The sequence below is a fragment of the Harpia harpyja genome, chromosome 2 (assembly GCF_026419915.1).
Source record: "Harpia harpyja isolate bHarHar1 chromosome 2, bHarHar1 primary haplotype, whole genome shotgun sequence".
Lineage (NCBI taxonomy): Eukaryota > Metazoa > Chordata > Aves > Accipitriformes > Accipitridae > Harpia > Harpia harpyja.
This window is the reverse complement of record NC_068941.1, coordinates 76,857,690-76,884,457: the sequence shown is the minus strand read 5'-3', so window position 1 is coordinate 76,884,457 and position 26,768 is coordinate 76,857,690. Positions and strand designations below refer to the sequence as shown.

General features: G+C 39.8%; 1 protein-coding gene across 4 annotated transcripts in view; it reads left to right on the top strand.

Moving 5' to 3' along the window:
- The first annotated feature begins 220 nt into the window (after positions 1 to 220).
- The window catches only part of JAKMIP1 (janus kinase and microtubule interacting protein 1), a 253,174-nt gene continuing 226,626 nt past the window's right edge, over positions 221 to 26,768 (top strand). For 2 of the 4 annotated variants that reach the window (XM_052780516.1, XM_052780517.1), the window contains exon 1: positions 221 to 393. The gene's annotated coding sequence lies outside the window, so the exon portion shown is untranslated. The remainder of the gene's footprint in view (positions 394 to 26,768) is intronic. The other 2 variants (XM_052780515.1, XM_052780518.1) reach the window with 2 other exon arrangements.

Sequence of the window (26,768 nt, the reverse complement as noted above, 5' to 3'; positions counted from 1 at the left end):
CGGGGCCGGGGCCGGGGCCGGGGCCGGGGCGGGGAAGTTTCCCGGGGCAGGAGCGGGGCGCCGGGCAGCCCGCCGAGGCCGAGAGCGCCGCGACCCGCGGCGGCACCCCCGAGCCCCCGGCCCCGACCGACCCCGGCCCCGGCCGCGGCCGCGGCCCCCCGCCCGCGGGAGGCGGGGCTGCGGGGAGCGGCTCGGGGCCGCCGCCTCCCGAGGGCGGGCCGCCGGTGACAGCTGGGGAGGGAGCCCGGCGCCGGCAGCGAGGTGCGGCTGCCGGGCGGAGCGTCGCCGCTTGCTTCGCCGCTCCGGCCGCGGCGCGCCTAGCGGGTCCCTCCGGGGAAGAAGCGGGGCGAGGGCTTGGCGGGGGGCCTGCCGCCGGTGCCGGCCGCGGCGCGGGTGAGTAGCGGCGGCGGGAGGCACGAGTGGGGGGGATGCGGAGGCGGCGCGGAGGAGGGGGTGGGGGAGAGAGGGAGGGAGCGATGGAGGGATGGAGGGAGGGATGCCGCCGCGCTCGGAGACTTTGACCGTGCGAGGTGCCCGAGGGGAAAGAAAAAAGTGCAGCCCGGGGTGTGGCGAGGCCGTGCCCGGCTCCGCTCGCCCCGCCGTGCCGGTGACCCGACGGGCGAGGAAGCCCCGGGAAGGGCGGCCGGTCCTTGGCGGGGCTGGGCGCCGCCTGTCCGCGGGCGGGCGGGGAGAGGCGGCTGCCGCCCGCCGAGGGGGCCAGCCTGGCCGGGCTCGCCGCCTGCCCCGGCCCTCCCGCAACTCCCCCGCAGCCATCGGCGAGCCGGGGCGCGGCCGCGGCGGGCAGGGGAGAGCCCCGGACCCCGCGGCTGCGGCGGCTGCGAGCCCTCCGACCCCCCGGCCGTGCTCAGCCATCCCTGCCGGCTTCCCCGCGGCCGCCGGTCCCTGCCGGCGGGTGGGATACCGGTGCGGCGCATCGCGGACCGCCGGCCGGGGCTCCGCCGCCCTTCCTTCCTCCCGGGCGCTCCCTGGGGTCCAGGCGGGCGTCCCTGGGCGTCGGCGAGGCAGGCTGCGGGGGCTTCAGACCCGCGCTCGCAAGCCGAGCCCTGCCGGCATGGGTTTTCTGAGAGCGAATCTGAGGCCTGCCCTTGGAGGGCTTGCGGGACGAGGCCTTTATTTTTTTTTTTTTTTTTTTTTGCAGGGGGCTGGCTGGCCGGTATTTACATAATACCTCTGCTTAAGAGTGACCTCTTCCCTAATTGGAGGCTTCCTTTCCGTTTTCTATGGCAACACTATAGAAGAGATCGCTCCGGGGGGTTGGATGAGAGGAGTATCTGCGCACAGCGTAATTTTTGTTTATTAGTTGCCCATTAAGACCGGTTTGTCCTAGTGAATGGGTGAGATTTGGAGAAAAGTTCTTTACCTCACCCCTTAAGGCAGCTGTTAGGCCTGTGAGTCACCGCAGATTTGCGGGATCTCCGTTTAGAGAGAGGATGGAGTGGACGCAGGTTGAACAAACAAGCAAGAGTTATTTTTGTTAGGTATTTACAGATTATCAGTCGTATATTACTAGCCTGACTGATGACTTCCATGTACCACACCGTCTAGTCAAACAATCCTGAGAAATTATGTTAAACAGATGGCATTTACTTTTATTATTTATTTAAAAATTTCATAGGATTATTAAGAGGAAATCCTAGCAAATTTTGTCAGGGGGAAGAAAATGAGTCCCACTTAATTTCAAGATTCCTTTTGCTCCCTGAGATCCCTGCCCTATGCTTAGCACCCATCATGTACACCCAGTAATGTCTTTTCTTACATGATTGGTCTCACCGACAGTCAGCATGATGTGCATATGTATTTATGCAGGAATGGGATTCTGTAATGCTTATCAGGGTCTGCTGTGTTTCATCTCCATGAGATGCCAGTTTCTCTTTCAGGTTTTATATAGCTAGGGGTGAATACGCTTTGTGTTGGCTTTCCAAAGCTTGCTGAAAATAAATGTTTTCCAATTGTAAGACACGCTAATTCATGGTGCATTTAGGCAAGAAGGTTTTTATGAGACTTTTACATTCTGCTTAATTATCTTTTGAGATGGTGCTTTTGTTCTGTATTGAAAATATGCATGCCTTACTATTAATAAAGCTAAAATTAGTTATTGTGATACAGGAGCTGTGACGTTCTGTAGGGCTTAGAACATTGGTTTTCAATCTCTGCTCCATTTATATTTCTCGGTCCATTGGGATGACTTTGTTTCTTGCAGCTGAGGTAGTGTGGGGTCTTTCTGGGTTTGGGGTTTTTGGTTTTGGATAGGTACAGGTAGTGAGGATGTTAATGTGAAATGAATAGATACATTGGAGTTATGAACAGAAGGGCCAAGAATCTTGGATCTTCTAGAAGAGGTGATTCTCCTTATAGGTGGAGGCACCACTGTTTGGAGAGTGGCTCTAGAAGTTTAAGGAGGCCACCCCGTAGGACTCCTTCACTGACGCACTGGGGTGACAGTCTGCTATGGGCTGAGATACTAGTACTGTAAGAGGCCATTGGTACAGAGATTTGCCCAACCTGCTTAAGTTTTCCTGCATGCAGATGAAGGCTTTTTTTTCTTTTTTGAAATGTTCTGAGCAATGCTCACTCTCCACTTAAATGTATGTCCCTTTAGTGTCTTAGATTGTTGTTATGGGAACACAAGAGTTAGAAATATCCTCAAAAGAGGCCATGGGTTGAACCTGAGGTAAAAATGAGGCTTGAACTGGAAGAGATGTACTCTCTTAAAATGTTAATCTCAGTACACAGTGGTAGAAGAGGGGTTTCTCATCATGATTTTCCTCTTAGAGGTCCATCTTCTTCAAGCCCTCTTTTTGTTCTCCATAGTTAGTATATTTGTGTCCCCAGCACCATCTATTTACAGTTTATCCCAGCTCTGCTGTCAGTTGCTGCTTTTAAATATTATTTGTCAGCATTTAAATGTTTATAGTTATTTTTGTGTATAGATTTTTTTTTCTGTTGAACATTTTGATTAGATTATGATAGAAAATATGAGATGTAGGAGTAACAAGTATATTGAGGAAATAAATGGGCCTGGGCCACATTTCTGGACAGTGTAAGGCCAGCTGGAGCTGGCATAAATACGTGTCAGGGAGCAGAAAATAATGAAGAATGTGAGGTTGGATTGCCTCTGTATAAAAGCAAGGTTGGTTGCATGCTGCCTCCCTCTAAGAGGATGTATGGACACATACCACTGATCACTGCGTCTCAGTTTATCAATTCATGTATTAATTTTGAACTAAGGTTGCTCTGCCATCAATGAAACAAACCATTAAATCCTTCCTCATGTTCTTGTCTGTAATCCTGACTTTTTTTTCCTTTCAACTTTCATTAACTCTGTTCTACTTCATTTTGAAGGGACAATATGCAGCCTTAATTGCAGCTTTGTGTACCGATATGCACAAACACATTCCATCTCTTTTGTTTTTCATTAAAAAAAAGTTCCATATTTAGAACAGTTGCTGATTTATGGTACTTATTCCAATGCTACTCTGCATTATTCAGGAAAATCAGTTTCATAGTTTATTCACGTTACAGTAAAACAGCCTGAGTTCATGATCTAAAAAAGTGCTTTTTTCCATCTTGGGAATGCTTCCCCCATATGCAAATTTTGTAACTTACTTCTGTTGAACTTTTGCTAAGATTTTTTTTTAAATATAAAACTTTACTAGCCCTAACTTCAGTAATAAGGAAAATATCTATAGTAGTTCAATAAAAATGGTATAGATTCATTCTCAAAGGGGCAAAATGGAACCGTAGTAGTAGTTCAAACTCATTTTTAACTCACTCTTTTTCAGTGATACTTCCATCCTTTGCCCATAATTATAAATCATAGAACTTTTTTTTAGCATATGTAATGCTTTTGTAGGCCTTTCTTTGAGATCACTAAAACTTTAAGTTGGTTACTTCCTTACTTGCAATATTCCATCTCTTCGTTTGTCTAATAAGAATGGCAGCTTAAGAGAAACTTCTGCTATGTGTTGTGATAGGTGAGGTCTTCCCCATTTCCTCTCAGCACAACGCCAGACTCATAGATCTGGCATTTCCTTCCACAGCCACCTTTGAATTTGACCCATTCTTTCTTTAACATATAGGCTCTCAAACACATGCGTAAATGCAAATAAAGAGCCAAATGTATTTGGGAAGCTCCCACCTGCAGCTGTTATTTTAAGTTAGACAGGAGTGGTTAAGGTGCTTGATATAATGAGGAATACAGTGTGACGAAAGGTTGTTTTTCCTCTTACTTTATTTTTGTTGTTTCTTTAGGCACAAAAACTTGTAGTCACTATGTATCTTGTTAACAGTTCACAATAGGAAATTATGTCAATAAAGAGAAAGATGTACAGTGGCAATTTCTCATTTATCTTTCTACCCTCTGATTTTAAGAGAGGTGTGCCTAATACACATTATATAAAAACATATAAGCATACACACACATGTAGTTGTTTTAGTGCTGTCCTAGTAACATGATGAATAACCTGATTAACTGAAACCACTTTCTAGAGGTGAAAGTCTGAAAGGTAAGCAAACATCACTTAAATGGTGAGATGTTTAGAAATAGTGAACAGGCTTTTTTATATTGGTTATTTCCTCCTCTAAAAGCACAGTCCACATAGGTTTGCTTTGCTTTGGTTTTGCTTTGTTTGTGTATTTGTTTATGTGTTGCTTACTTGTTCCCTACTAAATGCTGGACGTAGCCACAACCGTAGGAGGATCAAGATGTCTCTCACAACTCTTTGAGGTTTTCTGCTCTGTTTTCTTGTTTACAGTCCACCTTAACAGTATTTTGCCAGTTCTCTAGCACCCTACCTTGAAAGTAAGAAAAATGGGAGCTGTTTCAGAAAGTATATTTTTCATATTTCTCAGTGCCATTTTGACTTAACTTTCATCCTCTTGGATAACTGACAGTTGTGCTCCATTTCAGTTGTCTTTGACAAGACATTAGCATTGAATATTTTTAGTTGTTTTATGATTATGATTAGCTTTCCATTCAGTACGGAAGTGTTATTAGTGTCACCCGGCTGTATTTTGCAGTTTCACTTTTGATTTAGCGCTGCTGTTAAGCATGTGCTGCAGATGAAATGCATGGCTTCTTGGGTGTAACCTCAATAAATGGTGTCCCTTTAGCCAAGGAAAACATGGTTGTCAGCCTTCATTATGGGCACTGTCTGCTTCTCTGGTTGCTTTGACTTTGCTATGCAGGTGAGGAGGTGATATTTTTCCCCCCCTGTGAGTATAATGCACTCAAGTTTCATCCTAACATTATCTATTTGTTTTAAGACAAAGTGAGCCAAGTGGCACGTTGGTGTAATTGAAACTGAAGTATTATTATTGTTGTTGTTATTATTATTATTTGTATGGTGAGACTAAGAGTAAGCCACTGGAGAGCAATCTTCCTTGGGTTCTTCCAAAATTACCTTATATCTCTTCTTTAATGATCAGAATGAGGAACATCTTATCTATCTAAAGTAGACCTATTTTCATAAGACTTTCCAAAATGTCAGTGATTATGAGGCTGAGATTTCATCTTCTTTTTCTGTTTTCTACCTAGAGCAGTATTCAGCATCTGGTAACTGTTTATTTACTGCACCGTAATGCTACTGTTTATGCTAAGAAAGTGTCAGACATTTTGCATTTCTTCTCACCAGCTTGCATTTGAACTGCCGTCCAAAGGTACAAGCCTTGTTTTCTTGTGAACTACTAATTCTCCGAATAAGCTTGTTCTCCACGTTTATAAATATTTGTGGCAATGTGATGCACTTGTATCCTGAGTCTAATCAGGACACGTTTCTGGGGTGGAGGTTTTACTTTGTGAGACAGTGATTCCCTTTCTGTTTGAGTCTCTAAGCTGCAAGTACTTCCATGATTTTGGAGTAACTCCTTCATGTAGTTCTTTCTGCACTATCGGGACGTAAACACTCTGTGATCCCTATCAGGATGGAGAGTGCGCGTTGTGATGTGTTGCTTCTCCAAATTGATTGGAAATGAGAGCTGAAACCCCAAGAATACAGCTTTTTCCCTATCAAGGTGTAAAGCACCGCTTTCATAATGTTTTTACCTTATGTTGATCTACTTCGAGTCACGTTTTGGCATTTTCTGTAGAACAGATCGTGTCTTAATCATTCATTGCTAAACTTGTTAGGTATAGACTATATTATAATTATACTCTTGCTAATTTAGTGTAGCAGACCTTTATTTCTTAAAGAAGAAATCAGTCATTTTCCCTCTCATATCCTTTTCCGGACTCCGCATTTCTTAAACAAAAAAGAATGATCTGCAAGTGCATTTTATCCCAGCTTCTAATATCAATGAGATTTACTCATTTCAAGAAAGATCAGAGTGAAAACCTATCTTCACAATGGCAAAAAAAAAAATCAGCAGACCAATAAGGCTGATGGACTTAATTCTCACAAAGGCAGACTTCAGCTTCTCTGTGCAGCATAATCCTTGTAGAAGATAATCATCCTATTAGCTTTTGCATGAGGCTTTGGCCACTACCACATAGGATGGGGACGGAGGATGGGATGCTGTGCCCCAAGACTTAGTGTCTGTTCTGGTAATTCTGACTCTTTTGGTAAAATAGCACACTCTTACTAAAAACTTTAATTACATTTGCTGTAGCCTGGCTTCCTATGGAAATGAGGCTTAAATGCTTCTGCTGTCTCTCAGTGCCCTACGACTAATTTTTGTATTTGTTGATCAATTTTAAACTGCATTTGTAAGTATTTGTATTTGTAACTGTGTTTGTAAGTATTTGTGCATTTGTAAATATTTGTGAGGTTGAAGTATCAAAAGATAATGCTCCTGCTCCAGAACTCATGTATATACATGACTGGGAAGGTTAGATGACCTTTTTTTTATTTTTAAACCAGTTTCACTGTTGAATAGCATTAACTTTTATTCTCTGCAATGAGTTACCTTGAAAAGTGAATATTTTGGGGCTATTTCTTTTTTCCCTGACATCTCATTTTATCCCATCGTTAATGTTTTCTGGTTTTTGTTTTTGTTTGGTTTGGTTTTTTTTTAATGGATTGCCATTGTATGTTGCCATTTCTCAGGAATTTTTAGATTACCAGCCAGGAAGTCAGGGCTATTACTACCTCTTGTAGTAAAAAATAAAGCTTTCTTGCAGTCAGCTATTTGTTAATTTTACCAACCTTGCCTTTATGTTAATAACAAATATTCTGTGTATATATTGTTTTTTGCAGATTTTTTTTTCTATTGTCCACTGTGTAAGAAAGCCTGAAATATTTTTTTTTCCTTCTTTTTCTTTTCCCCATCTTTTCACCTTAGCCTCTCCTAGAAGACTTCTAGTCTAGAAGATAGATGGCTATTTCTGTACCACAGTGGGGAACCATGACCACAGCCATGGTTAGATATATCTGAGCTAGATTTAGTCTATCTATTTAGCCAGCTATTAGGAATCTAGCTATTGGGTAACAAAACAGTGGTTTCTACGAGTAAAAACTGTAAATGCAGAGAACTTTTGTGTGTGTTTGCAAATGTGCACACAGAAAATACTTCAAAGATTAACATACAGATAAATAGATATGTTTGTGGAGACAGTATATCTGATGAACTGGATGAAACAGAAGATTCCTGCATACTAGCACTATAAAATCATTTCACAATAATACCAGATTATGCTTTAAGAGGGGATGTATTGGAGATGTGTCTGATTTAGACAGCTCTAGTCTGATTTAAAGCTCTAGTCAGAGTACGTAGTGTACTTGATGTATATATTGTCCAGGAATTGAGTGAGGCTAATCCTTAAAAGAGCACAAAAGCAACATAGGGTTCTAATTATTTGCTCTTTCTAACTTAGAAAAGGAGGACTATCTAAAAATTTTAGAGGGAGGTGTCCCCATATCACTGTAGGTAATAAATAGTGTGCATTTCTTACAGATTGAGATTTTTAAATCTAAAATCCTGTTGGATGTCAGTAAAGCAGAGCTTTAAATATCATGATTGCAAAGAACAGTAATTCTCATCTGCAGAAAAAGCAAAATATACTGCAGGTTTGCTCTTGCATATCTAGTATATCTAGGTCTTTTGCATCTGATGCAAAAATGCATTAGTGGTTCAGCTGCCACAATCAGCTGTAACTGGCACGTAGAGTAAGGGAGCTGGAAAAAATCCATGGTCCTGCACTGGAATGCAGTAATTGCCAGCTCCTTACTGGGAGGTGGGACCAAATGCATGAATCTATCACAGTGTGAAGCTTAGATCTGTGGCATAATTATCCTGCTCTCATTATTTCAGATTTTAGACACCCTGGAGTAACGTCTCTGTTTCTCAAGGAAATTATTTTTATTGGTGTATAAATATATTGGGAGAGGGGGAAAAATAAAATGGATGATGTATTCTGAACTGACTGTAAGAGAATAACTGTTTCCATGGTCAGTTTTCTCGTGCAAACAAGCCTGAAGAAGCTGTGTGGAATGTAGGTAAGTCAATGAGTGTGAGAAAGATGCAGAAGGAGTTGACTGAGTGAAGAGTATGCTACAGAGAAAATAGGAAAAAGTGGGCGTCTGTGTAGGCAGCTTTGTTGATGGCAAAATGCTACATGTTCTTATTTTGCTGTGTGCTTTTTCGTGATGGAGGAATGGATGTTCTGCACAGCTTAAGCCATGTAATTCTTTTTTTGGCTGTAAAGTTTTTTTTCATATGGGGAAAGAATCATTAATTTAAGGCTTAGATCTCTTCTTTAGTAATGGAACTGTACGATGGGAAAGTCATATTTTTGAGCGTTCTTGAATTACACAGATAATTTTTTATTTTTCCTGTTTTATATTGCCTGAGATACACCCCACAGGTGACACAAATGTTGCTGTGGGTTCTCTCCTGCAACAGTTGTGGCTTTTAAAATAGAAAAATAAGAACTGTCTTGCTACTGACTGGTTTGATTCAGATGTCAGCTACAGTCTGCATAACATGGATTCATCATCCCTACATCCATCAACTTTATTGCACGTGTTCTGGATTTACACTGGATGTAAATAACAACTAGTCTAGGCGGAGAGGTTGACTGTAGTAGTTACACTCATTGTGACTGTGAGCAACAGCCTTACCTCTGTGCATGGAAGAGCTGCTACAGTTTTGGGGGGTTTGCATACATATATATCCTTCTTCAATCTGCAGTAAAGTTTAAAAATCAGATTTTTTTCAGCTTTTATAATAGCTCACGCCACAAGTGTTTGACTGGTGAAACCTGCCCTGAAAAGTGGGACTGTAAGTGGGTGTTTCTGTGTTTTGATAGAGAAATGTGAGCTTGGGGCCACAGTCCAAAACTTTAGCATCTGAAGAGGTGCACAGGCCTTCTTCCTGATATAAAACTAACCCAGTATGTGAGTGAATCAGAACGTGAATAAATTCTGTCAAGTTGTATGGTAGTTCTGAAACTCATTAAACCTGCCTGGGAACATCCATGTTGCAAAGCTTCATGTGATCCATGCCTGCGTCACTAGGACTTTGTTGGTTGTACTTAGTTTTGTCATCAGTTCAAGGTGAGTTCAAGAGCTAAGCCCTTCTCATTTGAACTGCTCTAGAACTTACTTCTTAGCATTTTGTCAGAAAGCTGCAGTCTTTCTGGGGAGCAGTATTCTTAATCCACTAATGTGTTTGACTTCCAACTGCATGTGCTCTCTGTTTGAGTCTGTTCTGTTTGGTGGTAGACGTCAGGCCTGGATGAAGTTTTGTAGAAGGGGGACTGTATGTGTAGAAGGCACTGGAGATGCACAAGCAATTCTGTGTTTGTTTCTGAACCTCACAGTTGTTCACAGGTCACAGGGGGAACTTCTGTATACTAACCCGGCAGAACACAGTTACTGGCTCTGTGATTTTGCCAGTATTGAGAGTTTCCATAGATTCTTGCTAGACTGACACTTTGGGTGCTGGACAGGCAGCATACACTCACTGCATCGCAGTATCTGGTAGATTTTGGATGCCAAGAAATGGCTGTGCAGTTGAAGCGGGGGAATTCTTACAGCGTATACATGCAAAGTTTCCCTCATTGTCGCAGTGCTGGAATATGCCATTGAGATGGCTAAGGCAATAAAGGCGGCAGTTACTATTTTCCTGTGAATGCTGGTTTATCAGTTCACTACAGGTCTGTGAGCTTCCAGTTCGGTATTGGAAAGCCCATGCCTGGTGCAAGGCTGCAGTCAGTTGCACAGGTGGTGCTCCTGGCTACTGTACCAATAAAGAAACTAGGTTCTGAGACTGGTCTTTCTGAATGACTCTGTCAGTAATGTGTGTGCCTACAGCTTTTGTGTTGCCTGGAGCATATAAGCAAGAAAGAATAATGCTGATATTTCTATAGGTCTCAGCTGACCACAGAGTCTTCTTTAAGAGTATCAGTGTGGAAATCTTCAGATGTTGTGTGTTGGGTGCTGAGGTCTTTCTTATCTGTTTTTGGCAAATAGGATTTAACTTTCTCCAAGTAACATATCAGATTGTCTTTCTTCATGTTTTGAGAACTTTCTTGTTCATTTTTGCTGTGGCTTGTGAAACTGTGCTTGGCTCCAAGGTGTTTGGTGGAAATGCTGCATGCCATGTGCATTTAGCTGGCTGAAGGTGCTGCATACAAACACCATTGGTACGTGATCATGACCATTGCTGTCCTCATTGTAACTTGCTATGCAAATAGCACATATGCCACTCCAGGGAAAAAAAAAAAAATCTCACTTCTTTTCTTTATACAAGCTACTGTTGATGATAAACATTTACTCGTAAAATAAATTTTGGGGAGGTGGGAGTCTACCTGATTGTGTTATGAATCTGTTGAAACAAACTCCAGGCCTCTTCTCCATATGGGCTTTAACCTGATATCAACTTAGGCACCTGTAATATGCTGGAGTTTGCTGTCTTCTGACTTTTCTGGGGTAGCACATAAAATTGTATTACTGGCTGGTTAAACAAAATGTCAAGAGCACAGAGGTGTCTTGTAACCCATGTGTTGAAATTCCTGGACAAGCCTTCAGTGACTATTAATAATTTCCCTTCTATGGAACACTGTCAAGTAGTTGCTGATTTTTTTCCTCTTTTTTTTCAGGTAAATATTTTCAGTATGCTCAGCTGAGATGTTATGGCTCATTGACAGCAAAACTGGTTCCCTTTGGAATATGGTCCTGCACACCCACTCACACTCTCTGACTGCAGATCCCCTGGTTTGTTCCTGCTCTTCTTCTCCCCTTACCAGCAAGGTCCCTTCTAGTGCCGCTTCTGTCCCCTTTGAATTAGAGGCAGTTGTACAAGACCAAATGCTTTCTAGCTTGACATCCTGTCATGGTTTAACCCCAGCCGGCAGCTAAGGACCACGCAGCCGCTCGCTCACCTCCCTCACAGTGGGATGGGGGAGAGAATCAGAAGGGTAGAAGTGAGAAAACTCGTGGGCTGAGATAAAGACAGTTTAATAGGTAAAGCAAAAGCCGCACCCACAAGCAAAGCAAATCAAGGAATTCATTCATCACTTCCCATGGGCAGGCAGGTGTCCAGCCATCTCCAGGAAAGCAGGGCTCCGTCACGTGTAACGGTGACTTGGGAAGACAAACGCCATCGCTCTGAATGTCCCCCCCTTCCTTCTTACCCCAGCTTTCTATGCTGAGCATGACGTCCTATGGTCTGGGATATCCCTTTGGTCAGTTGGGGTCAGCTGTCCTGGCTGTGTCCCCTCCCAACTCCTTGTGCCCCCCCAGCCAGCTCCATGGCGGGGAGGTGTGAGAAGGAGAGGCGGCCTTGATGCTGTGTAAGGACTGCTCAGCAATAAGGAAAACTGTATTATCAACACTGTTTTCAGCACAAATCCAAAACATAGCCCCATGCTAGCTACTATGAAGAAGGTAACTCTATCACAGCCAAAACTAGCACACATCCCTTTACAGAGACCTCATCCCATCCATTATGGAGTTTTTATCTCGTCAGAGATTTATAAAGCATATCCCAGCATCATCCTTTGTGCTGTATCAAAGCTTATAGATCACATTGGAGCAATATATACTGTGATTCCCTGGTTAGCTAATATCATTCTGCATTACAGTGTCTAGGGTTGTTTGACTTACACGAGCAGGATGTTGGAGAAATGGCGCAAACCATGTGGCTGAAGACTTAAATGCTGTTCGGATCTCCATAAACTAATAAATAGCTGAGCCCAAGAGGAAAGTGGGAAACAAGTTACAGGAAGTACTGACTTATAGAGCTGTGGAGTGGCACTGAAGACTGTCAGCCCTAGGTTCTGTTGTCTGGGCTTCAAACTGGATTGGGTAGTACCTATGCAGATGTGAAAATGAAGCTTTAACCTATAACCATTGCAAGCTGAGGTTCAAAGCCAGCTCTAGATCTGAGATTTCTTTTCTGCAGGCTGTTAGTAGTGTTTGTGCTAATAAACAGCTTAGAATAAGCTTGCAGTGTAGTGAGAAATATTGGTCTCAATGGGACCGTCAGGTTAAAATAATGTTTTGTTTTTAGCAATTTACAGTTTCAAGCAAATCAATTAAATATCAGAGCTTCATTACTTAAGCAGTTCAGTTAAATTTTGCACTTCTTTCTCTGCTTTTGTAACATTGGAGTAGATGGGCAAATGCTGTGGCATTTGTGTTCAAAAACATGTAAACAATTTTTTTTATTGCAAGAAAAAAAAAAAAGATAGCATTTCTAATAACATTGCGTTGCATGGGGGCCTTAACCTGCAAGATGTAGCCAGACTTGTATGTTTGCATGATTTTGCCTAGAGTATGCCTGTAGTGAAGCTGTGCAATACATTTCAGAATTGATGCCTGCATCACTGCAACTAACAGACAATCTGCAAGCTGGATCAGAATTTGACTCTGCTTCCGTTCCTGAGTATATGTGTGGGGAATAATAGTCTCTGTACAGAGATTTATTTCATCTTTTAATATCAGGGGAGTTTGATCTGCTGCTTCTTCTTTGGAATGCTTGCTGTGGAAGTATGTCAAGGAGACAAAACTATCACCCTGTTCCTGATAATGCAGAAAGCAGAGTTTTCAAAACTGGTGGTTGTTTAGTTAACCTTCTGCCTATCCACATGGCAGGAAAGGAATAAATTCCCTTGTCATCCTTCTACGTGAGATATTGAGCCAGCAGGAAAATGCTACGTTCATAATGTTGATCTGTATGTAAGTTGGAGCTCAGCTTTGCATTTTCTAACATGGCTAAAACTCATTCTATTTTTGATAAGTAGAATTTATATTCAGATGTTTCGTGGCTCCGTACAATAATCTGCATATTATTTCATACTGAGTTGATACTCCTCCTCTTCTTCCTTCATAGCATGATTTCTCAGTTACTGAAGTTTTCTTCCTTCTTTATTCACAAAGTACCTAGACCTTCTGTGTAACTTGAATTTCAGCTTTTTCCGATATCTGTTTCATCCTACATTTTCTTTTCACATAATCGCATCTTTTCTTCCATTGAGATTATCTGTCTCTGTAGGATGGAATGTACATTTCAGTCTGCACAGATCATCTGTATGTGCCTTTGTGTAACACTTTTATTAATATTCATAATATGTCTTCATATTACGTAATGATAATCATAAATGTTAATATCAGATTCAAATCTAACTGTATAATGCCAAAGAAATGCATTTTATTATAAATTTTACTGCTGCTAAACATGGGATTTACCTTTCCGAATTCAACATCAGCTTTCTACTTGAAGACTGTGTTGTGTTAGATGACTTTAAATTTACAGAGAATTTACAGTGTTTTTGTTTAATGAAATTTTTCTGAATTGACCTTAACACTAAGAAAAGTGACCATTTTTTCTTTCTTGTTAATAGCAAGCTACTTATTTTCTAATTTCTGATTTTTCTTTTAGTTAGCTTGCCACCAATGTACTTACTACTTTTTTTTTTTTTTCTGAGTGGTTGTAACCACCCTTCTAAATTTTAAATATGTTATAAATTTTTTATTCAGAGTTTGAGGCTCAGTCCACATGCTGAGTCATTGTTTAATGCCAGGTTTTCCACTGATTGTATTGTTTGCTTCTTGGACATACAGATTAGCTTTCTTGAGCTTGGGAAGAATGCTAAACATCAGTCATTGAGTTTACCAAAGCAACATTTACAAAAAATTATCTTCAGACTTCCCTTCTCAATCTTTCACCTCATTGTGCAATGTATGATATGCACAAAGCCTAGGTGAATGGTGCTTGTGAGATGGCTCAGCGTCTGGCCCTTGTTGTGCAATTCATCCCAATGAGCAGGTATGGAACAGGATTCATATCTCCCTCTCTCCCAGACTGAGCTGCATTAACATGAATGTGTTTCTTGTGAACAACCAAGCCAGTACCGAAATTACTGATGAATTGGAGACAATGAACAATATTGCAACTTTTGAGATACGTTCAAACGCTGTCATATTTAACTACTATTTTTCTGGTTTAAGTTTGATGGATTGAAAGTGACGTGTTAATTGCTGAATAGGGAGGGAAACAGAAGAGAATTATCTTCTGCTTCCTTTTCTTGTTGCTTTTCCAGTTTTGCGAAGGGCAGCTTTCCATGTTTCAGATGGTAGCTTAAGGCAAGAAAATCTTGGCAACAAAAGTCTTCACAGAAAGCTTGGATGCTAGGCAGGTTGCATTACATGAAGTGTTTACATTGCATTCTCATGGTGCAGAAACAGTGCCTTAATTGATAGGGGCACCACATGGTGGAAGAGATAATGGCATTCACATTCGGTCTCATTCCCATCACAGAATAAAATCTCTGATCTATTTGTATGTAATAGTTAAACAAGCTAAGGGTTCAGATTGCCAGTCCTCGAATCTGCTGTTCTCTTCTTCCCATAACCTTTGAATTCTTTTCTTCTTTTGCTAAAGAGAGGCCATTATTTGTTTTTTTTCCTGTCATTGTGTTTTTTTGATAAAATATTTAAGTAAAATAGATGTAAACTGTTTTTCTTTGAGGCACCTCATTGTTTCCTTTGTGAAGAGCTAACTTAGTGGAAGAACTTTCCACTGGAATATAGCCTTAGCTTTGCAGGGAAATAATTAGCATTTGAAGCCAAGATACTATGGTTTTGGTCTGTTGGCCTTGTTTGGCTTTGGAATGCAGAGAAGGGCATCCTAGTGCCCCAGAGAAAATGTGATGATCTGAAACTACGTATCTTCGAACTGCATTTTTAGTGCTTTTCCTGTATATACAGCATCAGTAGACACAGTGTAAAGAAAGCAATTAGTGACACTGAAATTCAAATTATTTTTATACATATATAATTTTTGCATTATGATCATTTATTGAGATGATCTTTAAATATAGCCAGATCTAGAAACAACAGGTACTGAAGTGTGTGATGCAATGACGAATCATAATGATGAGTTCTTAATTTTTCCTTCTGTTTGCAGTTGGGCCTTTTGTTATTCCTGTCCTTGTTTCTTACATTGCTGTTTTACATTTCATGCTGTGCTTGAGTTCAAACAGTACCATGATTGTATTTGACAAGGTGTTTACAGTAGGTGAGTTGGGTCAAAAAGCAAGTTCTGAAAAGCTTCATCCTTTTCCCTGCTCTGTTTTACCATCTATAATCTCAACGCGCTGCTTTTTATGTACACCTTTTGTCACTATAGCTTTCTGTAAGCATGAAGGAGTGAACTAAACTCCTTTTAGAATTTCATTAATGCCACTTTTGATCAGTTGGCAGATGTTACGGAGTGACCGACGCTCACCCTGGCCCCTGCTGATCCCCAAGTGCCATATGTGTCTGCGAGACAGGTGGCTGAACGCAGGGCTCTCCAGTGGGGAAGCCCGACTCCCGGTGGATGCTATCTAAAAGATGAAGACATTTCTAGGATGGATGAGCATTCCTGTTAGTAGATTTTAAGGCAAAAAGAGGCCATGGTGATAGTAACTTGCTTAACATATAAAGCATCTTTCAGTAATTTCCGCATTTGTTCATTAACTTGTAAATGTAGGCATCTGCTTTCTCTGTGAATGCTCTGGTGTTGAAGAACTTACCAATTTCTTTACTTACCTAATTCCATTGACTACTTATTCACCTGCTTCAGGAATCTCTTCTCAGTAACACTGACTCTAGCTATATAGCAAATATAATGCAAATAAAAATAAAGCTTCTGTGTTATAAATACGAGTTAGGCAGAAGTTTATTTTTAGGTTACTGATTATATTGAAGATCAACATGTTTAGCAAGAGTGTTCTTTGTGCTGTGCAGCAATTTTTACAATGAAATTGTACTCTCATCATTGTGTTGACGTGAAAGAGCAGGGAACTTGCTGGCAGGCATGTCTGGGTTAGGCTGCAGTAACTCATTAGAAGCTCCTAAAGCAGGATTACATGAATAGGACCCTATCTTCTCAGGTTAAATATAGTTCTGTAGTTTAATCTAATATGTGGCTACCATAAAGTCACCCTGTATTGACTGACAATAGTAGTCTGACTTGTTCATCTTTTCAGTGCTATGCTTAAAAACAAAACAATGAAAACATAAATAAAATTCACAGATGAATCTTTCATGGAATTCATTGTGAGTTTATTGCTGTTATTTAGGGTGGGGTGGGGTTTTTTTGAATGAAAATATTAATTAATTAGTCAGATTGGAATAAACTTGAAATATATACAGCATACTTTTCATTAATCTATTTTTTCTTCAATCAAGGTATAAAAAGAATTTCTTTTTCTGTTTTAGGCTATAATGTTGAAGGGTGCTTCAGCAAAAGTACAGATAATGCTAGCTATAAAAATCTACTGATTAAAATATATGATTTTGCAATATATCACAATCACAAAGAGAGTAAAGTAAATGTATTCAAGATAAAGGAATTAATAGATTCCCTTGGCCTCTTTTTTAGAACTGCTAAATTTCCATTAAAATTATGAACTGAGTCATGGACTTCTAGAAGCAGTGTTCCTTAGTAAGATGTTGAATATTATTTTATTTTATATTACTACTCTGTAAATACTTAACTACTTGTATCATTATTTATAAGCACTGTTTTCCAGGGACATTATTCATCAGCTTCTGGTTTCCATTCAAAAGGTTGAAAAAAAAAACCCCACAAAACAAAACCCACAAATGCCCTTTTCCTAACATGAGAGTTCAGGTAGGTTTTAAACAGCTTTATCAGTTTCTCTGTAGGGCCTCACCTTGACCTGCAGTCAAAAATTACATAATTTTTCATGGAGTTGGCAGGATGCATAATTGTGCGTGTGTGTGTTTATATGGACCTGTATATATTACTGGTTATACACAGCAGTCAGATAGACTGAAAATATTCTTGCCAGTGCCTTGATTTAACTTTCTGGTCTTAAAATGCCTGGTGTTGGCACTGTGAGGTTCATTCTGATGGCATCAGTATCGATTAGCTGTTGGGTAAGCAGCACCACATTTGACAGTGCTGAAGTCTTCAACTTCTGTCCGTTATACCATGAGTTGCATTTCTCAGTATAGCGTTGCTTTTTATCTGTGAACATGTGGGGACACACCAGAGGTCATGTTATGTTCAGTTCCAAGTATGAAGTCAGTGCCACGTCTGCTAGAGGTGCATATGCACATCTAGAAATGAGCATGGTTTGGCATGACTGAAAGCCTTAGCTGAAGACATAAAGAGCATAATTCATAATGCCTGTTAAAATTTTTTTTCTCAGATAAGCTTGTACAAGTCTGATAAGGTCATGCCATGTCCACCAAGTGCAGTCCAGTTATAAGTTCAAGTTATAGTAGTAAACCTGTTTTTTTAAAAAAGACCCTGACAGTAGCTGGGAATCTCAGTGCTTCTGTTAACTCACTGCATGCAGTAAATTGGCTGGTTTTTACATGTTCTTGCATTCTAAGCAGCGGGTTTACATTAGCAAGTTAGTGAGGACATTAAAATAATTTCACACTCTTCACTTTACTAATGAAAAGGAAATTATTTATTGACCTTAAGTCTTAATTTCAAAGACTAGGAGCTGTGGAAGTGATGTTTGGTATATGTAGAACAAACCCAATTCTCACTGGACTATTTCCATTAGAAACACCTCACTGTTTGTATGACAATATTCTAAAGACAGAAATAAAGTTGTTCTGACATCATGCATTGGAAATGTAAAAAGCGAGGGCTCAGTTCCCAAAATGTAAGTAATGCAATTAAAAGCCAATAGTAAGACTGCTTCTTGTTAGCTTAAACATTGCTTGTAAGTTGGTCAGTGTTGCCATTTTTCACTCTCTTACCCACATCATGTGGGACAAATTTTTGACTGATAAATGTTTTCAGGGTACTTCACGTTTTTTCTGGTGGAAGGAAGCTGAGATACCTTGCAACAATAATAAGAAAATATGGGTATTTTGCTAAATAACAATGAAAACTTAGTGTTTGAGACCAAGTGCACCTTGATATAAGGTCTTTTCAGTAGAACCTTCCTAAATAAAGTATCCAAGATCAGAACTGGAGGAAGGGTTTCTTTTAAAATTTGTAGGGGACAAACAGACTTGGTTATTGCAACACATTCTATTTCCATTGACTTTAAACTTTTTTTTTAAACCCCAGCTGTAAGGCAAATGAAACCTGAAAAATGGAAAGGTTTTTTATTTAAACCTTTTTTTACAAACACATTTTATTTAAAAGAGATTTTCTTAATTTTCCGTTTTTTAAATTAATTTGCCAAGCACAGAGCAGCATTTGGGAAGGTCTTGTGAAATACTACATACACTTCTAGTTAACTAGGAAATTTTAAACAATCTGGGCTTTTTGTTTGCTTCTCAGAAAAACACCTTCTCAGATAACATCTGAAAATACAGCTAATACTTCCTTTGCTTCCTCATGAATTTTAGTCCTTTGGAACAAGGACTACCCTGTACTATTAATTCTAGCTTTGTTGTCAAGGCAATAGATGTGATAATGCATCCAGTATGTTCTAGCATGTGTTAAAAGTATTGCAGACAGGCGACATATGCTTTAACAAGATGTGGCTTTGCTAGTTTGAGTCTGTGTCTCCTTGAGCTTTTTATCTGTACCAGCTTAGGTGATTTTATAGATGATGGGTTTTTTTCATCTGGATGAGACTCTTACAGTATTCTAACAGCTGTGGTTTTTATCCCTAGATAAAGATTGCATATTTATGTGATGAGCAGTCCCATTTTCAGCTAGGTTCTCGGAGCATTTCTGGAATTCCAAGAATAATAATCATCAAAGCTATTAATAAACTACTTTGTCCAGATTAACTTTGAAATTGATTGCTTTTCAACTCATACAGTAACTGATGGTCCCCTTAGTGTATTTGGGTATATGTTTAATACTTTGATAGATGCCCTAGAAATAAGTACCGTAATAAGAAAATTATTTTCACACAAATTTTTATTTTGGAGTGTATGAATGAACTCCAGTTGCCCTCTGTAATCTGTAAGGAATTCAGCATCTCTCTTGCTAACAAGATATTTTGCAGGTGTTACTATAAAAATAACTTCTATCAGAAGTCACTTTATCTAATTTATGTTTTAAATTATTTACAGTACAAGATTTGCCAGAAATGTGATGCATGGCTTAGTAATAGGGATGCAAATTCACAAGCTTCATGTTTAAGAGAGTGGTTTGTAAGGCCAGCAGCGACAAGGCAGCTGTATCTCTGTCTGGAATTTCCCAGGCAGAAGAATGTGCAGACGTACTGCATTGAATTGCTATTGCATGCCCTAGGTGATTTCTAAATGCATCAGATTTACTGTTCATGGGCAGTAACTTCTATGTTCTTAGAAGTCTTGGCTTGCTCAGTGTGCATCACATATGTATAGAGATTGAGTCCAGATTTTTTTGTTATATTATTGGCAAGTATACAAATTCTGTCTAGGCAGGAAAAGTAAATGTTCAGGTAAAATGCAGGTCATTGGTGCCTTACATTGTGTTTTATATCTCTAGTTCTGAATGGTCCTTGCTGTGAGTCAGCCCTTCTCTAATGCTTTGTGCAGAATGTTCATACGGGTGTCTTGCTCTTGGTGGTAATTCCACAATCAGAATTCCACTGAAAAAGAGCACTTATTGACAACACTTTATTAGTGTGAAATAAATTTTATTTATCTATTTAGCTATTTATCCCTCTTTCAAGATCATATGAATTTAAATAGCACCTGTGTACATCTGTTTATCTAAGCCTTTTGCTAAGAAGGCTGCTCAAAAGATCTCAAGGTGTTGCTCCATTTGATTTTCTGGTTGGGTTATGTAATATTTGTAAATGTACTGGGTCAGTGGGCATGATTGCATCATGGCCTGAATATCAATTTGTTTTCCCCTCATCTGAAACCTAGCAGGATACTCTTTTTATTTAAATTCCCAGATCACGGTGACTTTATCAGGCCAGAGGGGAAGAAAAAACCAGCAATGTTCTAGCATGTACACAGACCTTTGATTTACCTAAAAAAGCAGCAACTGAAAGTGTAGTGGGCTTAGCATTGTGTATGCTACCTTTGTAGCATGCTGTCATCGTTCTGTAACTTCCAAGACATTTTTGCTGAGCTACTGACTAATGGGTTTGCACCAGTGCAGTGGGTTTGCACCAGTGCAGTGTGTTTCTCCATCATCATTCTGAATTCCCTCTTCCCTATGCTACAGTTCCTCTTTTATGATACTTTGAAAAAAATTACATCCTTTCTTTTCTGGATTACTTTTACTTTTTGAATTTCCATGTAGGCTCATAAAGTCCTCTGAGCCAGAAGTTAGGAGAAATGCTATTATATACGCATGCTCTGTTCTCAGCTGTCTCTGAGTTGGCACCTGTGGCCACTGTTGGAGGCAGGACACTGTGTTAGATGGGGCTAAGCGCATCTGAACTGGTATGGTGGGTCTTAGCAGCACGCAATTCTTTAGTCTTATTGTAGTGCTTAGGAGAGGGCATCTATAAATCTTGGGTGTAGTTGTTATCCAGATAGTTGATTTTGGTGGACTCGTATAACTACAGGAATAAATGAGATCAATGAAAATGCAATTATAAAGTGGAAAGGGAGAGAACAGGCCATGCTATAATAATAACAATAAACTTAAAAAAAAGGGGGGGGGGGGAGGAAGACCTACAGATAGGAAGAGCACAAAGGAAGTCTGATTTTTATCTTTTCCATAAGGAAATAGTCATATTCAATGAGATGAAAGAGTTTTCTTTGTATACACATAAGGATGACAGTGAATTAGATCCACTTTAATGAGCATGGCAATATAGTCTCTGTGTATGACACAGTCACTTGGCAATACTAATGTGATCTGGGCTGGCCTAAGCAGATGATTGCATTTTTGTTGAATTAACCAGAACAGATGATAGAAATGACAGCATAATGCTGTAACTTCCAAGCAGCTGAACCTGAATGTTTACACTTTGGGATTTTACATAAGGAGTTATAATTTTGACTTTTTAATTTTGCCTTCTCCTGGCATAACAGACAGCCACATGTTAATACTTAGAGCTCAGGTACTGTTGTATAATTTGGTTTTGCGTTTTGTTTACTAAGCTATCCTTTGACTGTGAAATATTAGCTTAATTGTGAAGACCGAGGTGTTTTTGCTACCTGATGGAGTTTGCATCTGACATCTAGCTCTCTCAGCTTTCTTGCTATAAATGTTGCTTGCTTAAGAATAAAAATTTGGAAACTGCTTAATGTTGATTAAGGGAAAATGGGGAGATGTTGGTAACAGTCCTTTACCTTTGAATGGTTCTATTTTCAGGAGGTAAATTTAATAAAAATTACTGTATAGATGCCATATTTCTTTGATTGAAATTATACTCAATTTCTCAGTAAGAACTAACATAAATAGTCACTTTTTAGGAACAACTACTGCCTTATTTTTGTAATACCCCTTTGCTTCACAAAGTTTTACCTGATAGTTCCCAGCAAGAGGGAGGTCTACAAAAAACCTGATTCACAAGAAATTTTATTTAGTATCTGAACACATGCGCACTATTACACAGCAGGTTTTTTACTCTTTCTAACTAAAACAATTTCTTCTTCCTATGGAGTACTGAAACTTTGCTCATAAACTACATTCAGTATCTCATAGGTTCAACTGCTGGCTTCTGTACCCTGTCCTGTGCTCTCAGGTGACGGCTTCCCATTTGCTCGCTGTTCCCAGAGAAGGAAACCATCTCATAGTAATGTCCTGATTAGGATCTTTTTTAGTTTATCTTTTCAGAAGGATATTAAATCAACCAAGTTTAATTTTGTAAAGGTCTATTTCTGAGACACAACTTGTCTGTCCCTGGCCTATCTTACTTATCCCTTGCATCTGCCCATTTCTGTCATTATTGTATCATACCAAGTCATATCATAGCTTTTTCAAATACCCCTTTAGTTTTCTTTTACATTATTCTATAAAGGTCTTGCGGGTATCGGAAAATCCAACACTATGTGCAGAATATTGTCCAGTGCCCAGGCAAATTAGATTGGTCCTCTTTCTTCAATCTCTCCTCTTTCTAGAAATCCCTGCAGCATTTCTAATAAGGGGTTCCAAGTCTGGTAACAGTGGGAATTCTTGGAACTGTCTGTACCGCTTTCCATGGTTTAAAAATCCATTATTTGCCAAATGCACACATTTACCGTGAATATAAAGGGAGGAGGATGCACATCTTGGCAGTGTTTTGGAACAGGCAGTAGGTTAAATGGTCTTAATGTCTTCCTTCAAACAAATATGATGAATAGAAAATGCCACTACATTTTAGGCAGGAACTCTATGTAAAATCAAAATAATGTCATTATCAGTCCTTGGGTCTGTTTGCAACAAGTTGTAAAGTACAATTCATTGTATTTCTCATAATTTTTTTACAAATATGTCTAATTTTATATTGTCAGCTAGATCACTGTGGGTATTTATAAATAGCTGGAAAAAATGATCATATCTATTTGACTGTTTTTAAATTAAAAAAAATCAGGTGGGCTGCAGGACATTAAAATCTAATTAGTTGTTTAGTAGGCAGAAGTGGATAAAAAAGCTGGAAGTGGGCTTCCAATACAGTTTAGGCCTTAATTTCATAAAAGTTTTGGAAGCCAACACTGCGATTGAAAGAGGTTTTCCAACTCCCCTGCCATGCCCAGCTGCTTTTTCATCTGCCAACCTCTCCTTTGTGCTGGCTCCAGCATTTTTCAGATTATGAGATGAATTGGCTCAGAGAGAGCGATAAAGGTTAAAGCTATTGAGACAGGAAAATGCCTCACTTTCAGCTTGGATTGGTTCTCTCTTTTGGCTTGCCACAGCTGTGCTGGCTCAAGGTAGGGACACAATTATTTCTTTTTAAGGTTTACATTGGCTTAAAGTGTTCAGGAAACTATGGCCTTAATTGTGGCACGCTGCAGGGAGGGAATGAGCACTCTCAGTGTGCATCCTTCTAGGAATTGCATCTAATATCACTGACTAGAAGCTTCTCCCAAGATGGTATTTTCGTCAGGTACATGCCTCAGCACTCATGTCTTGTATCCTATTTCTCTGCAAGTTTCTGGTGTCCCTCATGACCACCTTCCCCAAGAGCAACAGGTTGATAACTGACTTAAATCACTGATGCTCCACAGCAGCCTTTGCTGAAGTTTAATAATTTTCACTGCTTCTGTGCTGAATTCTGCACAGCTTTGGCAGTACATGCTTCTTGCAAAGCTGCGATCAGCGGTAGGGTGTTGGGACTGACTGGGTGTCTGCAGGCTGCAGCAATGGCGTCAGGTCATACTAACATGACCATCGGTAGGTGCTGGTCTAGTGAGGCTATAGGGAAAGGCTGTATTCACAAAGACATTGAATTGCCCAAATCTAAAGGTGTAATTCTTAAAATGTCTGCATAGTAACTTCCACTCTGCAAGTGTCTCTGGTTTTATATTTTTACAAGTTAATACAGATTTTTCATTGCTAAACCAGTCACTGTTCACCTGCATTTAACCTAACCTGTATCCCCAAAGGGGACCAAGTCAGTAGGTGAGTCATGCTAACACATGCTGGTACATTGGCTGCCTTAAGAAATGCAATTACCGGAATTTTTGCTCAGGAATACAATCAGAGGAAGAGGTGGCTGAGGTATCCTTTTCTGTGTCTGTAGAAGACTTTTTGTTCAAATCAGAAGTAATCCTCATACAAAATATTATAGGATGCCAGTTCCCTATTGAAACTAGGTCACTTTGTATAAAATAATTAAAGATTTATTGGTCCTTAGGGAAGCACCTAGATCTCTAGACTAGTGTTTGGGGCCCTCAGCGGAGGATAATGAATCAGTCGTTTGCTGGGCAAGCATTGCAATCGTTATAATTGTGGGAAGGGCTGTTACAACATGCTCTTCCAATTGCATCCTAAAGATAAAATTGACGCCTGCTTCACTTTTTAAGAAAAGGGCGTGGGGAATTGAACTACAAAAGAGGGTTTAGGGCTGTGTTAAGTGGAGATGCCCATCTTGGGAAATCTTAGTTACAGAAATACAGCTTATTGCCTGTTTTCTGCTGAGGATTGTGTAGAGAGGGAAAAGGGAACTTTCGCATTTATTGCAGAGGCAGGGGAAGGCCCGAAGGCTGGATATTCCACTTCCCTTAAGTGATTGGCATCAGAGTTGTGCATTTTGTGATGCCGCAATTGCCAAACCCCTCTGTGGATCTACCACAAAATCATTAACTAAAAATGATGTAACACAATCACCATCAACACATGGTGCAGCTCCCAGCAGTTCAGCGTGCTGCCATCTCAAATATTCAGAATAACCTTGAAACTTAGAAGCCATGTCTGTTTTCCTTCTCAGTAGCAGCTTCTGGACAGAGTTGGAAACACTATTTATCTCTGAAAGCAGCTTAAATGACAGTAACTTGAATGCTGGGAAAATCGATGACCTAAGGTGTTCACTTTTGGCTGATCTTAATGCACTGGGCAACTGGAATATCAGAGCCACAATTGTAACAAAACATCATGAGTAATATCAAAGAACGGTGAAAAGTTTAATGGCAGCTTCTTCATCAAGTGTTCCTAGTTCATTCATTACTTCATTGTTCCCACTGAAGTGTTTCATATTAACCGTATTTAAAAAGACAGTCTGCTAAGTGACAGCAGTTGGTGATGGTTCTCAACTGCAGCAGAATGCCAGCAAGTAAAACAAAGCAGTGTAACACTGACTGTCACTAAGACAGGACTTGATGCTATCATATATTGCAAAGTTTTCTTATTAGCCCTGAACAGTGAAGCAATTAATGTTTGGGGTTTTTTTGTACCTAATTTTAAATTTATGCAGGTAATACCTATGTGCACCAGTATCAAATATCTTCTCTGTGTACATGAGACAATCTATTTAGGATTTTTTTGGAGGGCTTTATTTTTTCCTCTAGTTGGGAACATCTTGCCTTTTTACCTGCAAAGCTATTTGCCCCGAGTAAATTGAGTAACTAATTTGAATTAGCTTTCTGAAATGCAGAAAACAACAGTAAATGTAATTCTTTCCACCCCTCCAAAAAATGACACTAAAATAGATTCTTTGTATGTAAATGTAGCAGTTTCTGTTATTCTAACATTCTTCTGTTTTGAAGCCCTGTACTCACTTCACTTTTATCCTTCCGTAATCACTCTCTCATTGTCTTTCTTTTCTGCAAGTATTATAAACTTACTGAAGTGATGGAGAGGGCAGGCGAGGTGAGTGAATTTTCATTTTCAATTGTGTGTACGTAATACAGGTCATCTCTTCTGAGAGCGTTTGTATACTGAAAAAACATTGAATTTTTTTTTTTTCCCAATTTCCATTATCTCAAGTGAAGCAATTTCATAATCACTGGTCAGAAATTCTGCTTGTACATTAATCTGTTTTTAAAGTAGACAGATTAAGAAGAAATATCAGGTACCTAAATATGCAACTGTAGATGGTAAGGGTTTACAGTCACCAGGTATGCTAAAGATGATGCTGACATTAAACTTAGTCTTTTGCCATAAGGAGGAACAGTGTAAGTAGACTCCTAAATAACTGTTCTTGTAGAGGAAGTGCATCACTATTGTACTTTGTAATTTGAACGCCAAAAATATTTTTATTTTTACTGTGTCATGTTAATATTGTATCATTACATAGTTTTCCTGTCTTAGTCTGATGTAATATAAAATTAAATTGTGTTATTTAGTGAGTGTTATTAGAATAATTCTTCTCCTTCCTCCTCCTGAATATATCTTCTAGTAGCCAGATAGCACGTGGAGTAGCGGTAGGTATAAGCGATGCTGTGATGCAGTTCTCTCCTAGTCTGGTGCAGGCAACTGAGTATCTTCAGGATCCGTTGGAAAGTAAGGCAGAACTTGCAAGTTTATGCCTGTAGCTGGGAATGCCCTACAAAGTCAGGACATCCCTTGTAAACTAGCACATCTAGTTACGCAAGGCTCTCCAGATATTTTGTGTTGTCAGGAGGGCAAAAGCTGTTCTTTTTCTGACAACGTATCACAGCAAGGCAGACTTTCTGCAGGATGATAAGTGACAGATTTTTAATAGTATTTGACACAGCTGCATTAACTCTGTTGCTGAAGGAATGAAAATAATTTTTTTTTTTTTGATTCAAAAGCACATTATCATGTAGCAGGACTTCATTTAGACATGAAAGATTAAATCATGTTACTTCTTACACAACTCATTCGTCTGTTTGGAACATTGTTATTTTGATTTGAAGCATTTGCCAAAGGGTAGGTTCTTGGCTGTGGGTCATGAATATACAAATCTTTATCCCATAGTGGTAAATTTTACTCTCCTTCTAAACCTAAATTCATGCAAGAGAGAGTATCTTCTGCTGTGATGACATTCTGCCAGAGTAGTAAGCTCTCAGGCCTTATGAACAGATACATAGTTCAGCATT